Here is a 3,812-nt window from a genome sequence, read left to right on the forward strand (position 1 = left end):
ATCTCTACCTAGATTTCTAAATGACACCTTCAACCCACTAAGACCAAAGCCAAGCTACTGAATTACACTCAATACCCTGCTTTAGGCACAGACCTATCCTCTTGGAGCTTATAGCTTCATTTTTCTCAGAGAGTACATTTCTGCAACCCATTTTCTCAGGCCAAAAGCCTTGAAGCCATGGCGTCAGCACGCCTTATAAAGACGCGCGTGCACATGCTCATAGCAGCCTTATGAGAGCAGCCAGCTGGTAATGCTCAGATTTCTATCAATAGGTATACAGATAAACAAAACATGATACAGAACAAAATGAAACATGTGATATAATGAAATGTTTTTCACCAACCAAAATGACTGATAACAACATGGACAATTTTCAAAATAATGATCCCGAGGGAAAGGAGATAAGACATAAAAGAGAATAGCTGTCGTCATCTATGTAGAGTTTTAGAAATTTCACAGTGATCTACACTCTGGAGCAAAGAGAGGATGAGTGTGAAGAAAGTTCTGAGAGTGGTGACTGTGTACAGCCTTGGTCATGACTGTGTCAGTATCACAAACGTAAAGAGAGGCCAAAGCTCATGTCCACTGTGGATCTGTGTTGTTTATTCTGTCAGTGATAGCCCAATAAACTTATTACCAAGCACATTTTCATGATTAAGATATCTATTATTTTGAAAATACAAAGTCAGCCAGGCGTGCTAGCACACACCTTTAATCCCAGAACTTGGGAGGCAGACGCAGGCGGGTTGCTGTGATTTCGAGGCCAGCCTGGTCTACAAAGGGAGTCTAGGACAGCCAAGGCTAAACAGAGAAACTGTGTCTCAAAAAAACAAGAAACAAACAAACAAAAAAAACCCAAAAATTTTTTTAAAAAGAAAAGAAAATACAAAGTTGTCTTTTCACACCCAGAAAAGCATTTATATAGTCAACTAAAACTGGAAAGGTCACTGAACATCAGTGTTAGAACTGCTGACCCCATTGTCATCAAGGCAAAACCCTCCAATTACTCCAAATTGTGTTTATTATTTCACGACCATTTCTTCTTCAGAAAATAGTTTTATTTCAAGAAAAAGTAGGCATACTAAAATGATGTCTTGCTATTCTAAAATAGCCCCTGTGTTCCAAAAATTACAAGGACACCCATAAGAAAGCAATGGGATAATTTACAGATGAAAACAAAGACAAAACTGTAAATGGAATGCTAACTGTTCAAACCAATACCTTTTGGGCTGTGTTTGTGTGTGTGTGTCTGTGTGTGTGTGTGTGTGTGTGTGTGTGTGTGTGTGTGTATGTTTCCTTTTATTTATTTATTTTTAAAATATATTTTATTAATTTATTCCTATTACATCTCAGTGTGTATGTCTTTGTGTAACAACAAATAAAGAAAATATACCATGAATTTAGAAAAGAGCAGGAGGTAGTGAACAGGAGGTGTTGGAGGGAGGAAAGGAATTGGGGCGGGGCAGAGGCCCGGGAATGACGTAACTATATTGCAATTTCAAAACATTAAAAGTTGTTTTTAGAATGCACACAGATATGTTTTATTAATCTCCTAGCTTCTTTTCAAGACAATCAAGAGTCACCATCACACTACCTAATGTTGACACTGAGAGAGAGAACCTGTACTAACATGTAACTAAAGATAACAAAGTGATCCCCAGAAGTATTAGAAGCTATACTTCTATTAGAAGCCTAATGCTATAAAAGTCAGATCCCTTGTCTGCCTGTATGCTTAATATTAATGTTATCATAGACACTTAATTGTGAAAGCAACTAATGCATGAAATAAAAAGTGCAAACACATAGGAGCAAAATTCTGCCTCTTTATAGATCTTACACTTAATCTTAGCCAACAGGTATAGATTAACAGTATTTTTAAATTGCCTATAAAAACCAGATGGGGAATGGTTTGTATGTGTGTGAAAGCTATGTGCACACATGTGTTTTTGTGCACGTATGTGTCTATGAACATGAAAGGAAAACTTTGGGGACAGCCTATAGCATAGATTCCTTTTAGGACAAAATAATATCATAAGATATTAGTTAGATGAAAATTTGAAGGCATCATTTTAGTATTAAACAATGTAAGTATTACATCATATGTTTCATTTTTTCATTTAGAATGTGAGCACAAATGAATTCTTTTCTGCAAAACCTCAAATTTCTTAAAATCCATAAAAATTATCCTAATGATATTTAAAAAGCTTCTTTTAGGAACCAAATGATTCCTTCCTAATATCAATCATTATTTCAATGATATCTCCGTGACTTGGTAAACATTTGGCACTGCAATGTTACTAGTACCTATAGCTGCTCAATGAACACTTGTCCCTGAGAAAGCATCCTGGAAGTGGCATCGTGGAAAGACTACACAATTCCTTACAACATCTACATCACATCCTCAGTCCTAAAGGTGAGTCTGTGACTTAGGAAAGGCAACAAGTTTCCAGATCTCGAATCCACCGTTTGGACATAGGCTGTGAGATTCCATTGCAGGAATGATGTTGGCTATGTTTGAACTTCCACCAGATGGCTCTGGATAGATGAGCTATTATAGGGGGAATTCATCTTTTTAATTGCTTTTATGTGTTCTTTGACAAATTTATACAGGTATACAATGTGTTCAATTATGTCTGTACCCAACATCTCCCCCTAAAACAGAATTTTATATTCTCTTTTTCTTTAAGTCCCCACTGATTCCGACTAGGGCTGCTCATGTGTGTACGGATGGGCACCATCCACTGGACCACTGGACCATGGGCAGCCTGTCTGTGACCACAACTATAAAGGTAATTTCTTTAGTGAATCTGCATTTGCTGTCTGTAGTGGGCACCTAGTAGGTACAACAGATGGATCTAAACTTCACAATATGTTGGGGGCCTGCCCTACATCATGAGTCATGATGAAATCATCTTCCTCTATAGAAGTTCAATACTTATTTCCCAGCCCCAGAGTTATCTAGAATGAGTCATGTACCTAGGAGCAAGTTAGACAAATACAGCTTGTGCAAGGGTGCACCCGAAACTCTACAGTCAGCCAAGGATAGCTTCATGAAGGCTGGATTGATAGACTCACGGCAGCCAGAGGTCAAGACATCTGGAGAAAGCACAAGACGAGGGCAAAGGTCTTGATTAATTAGATCAAATTAACATTTGATAAGTGTTAGCTATTATCATTAGTATCATTAAAGAAATTAATGCAGATCTGTCTTTATGGTCATGAGTGTCGACGGCTTCAAAAGTCTGTAATAAATGTAGCTGCTACGGGTGCACATCTCATATCACAGCATCATTCAGCCTGAAAAGAGAGAGCGCTCCTGAGAGATCGCTGCAGGCAGCTATAATCACAAACCCTGCAGTGAGACACACGTGCTAAAAACAGGCTGACACACTTTCTTTTCACACTGTGAGTGTTTAAAGAACATTTGTGAACTAAGTAAGGGAGTACATGTTGGTGGCAAGGTGGGTAGCTATGTAGACTCTGAGGAAAAACCATTGGCAGAACACAGATTTATGTGTGACCAGTAGTAGCAATAGTTGACTCCAGTGAGGTAGCCTTCAGCAGATGAACAGTAATGGGCTAATTCGCTGTAGCACTGTGATCTCAGATTAGTGAATTTGGACTTAAATTTTCTTTCTTTCTTTCTTTCTTTCTTTCTTTATTTATTTGTGTATTTATTTATTTATTTCCTCACTTTAAAACCTAGGGAACTGCCGGGCATGGTGGCTCATGTCTTTAATCCCAGCATTTGGGAGCCAGAGATGGCCAGATCTCTGTGAGTTCGAGGCCAGCCTAGTCTACAAAGCTAGTCT

The sequence above is a fragment of the Acomys minous genome (genome assembly GCF_964271855.1).
Source record: "Acomys minous genome assembly, chromosome: 18".
In the NCBI taxonomy this organism is placed as follows: Eukaryota; Metazoa; Chordata; class Mammalia; order Rodentia; family Muridae; genus Acomys; species Acomys minous.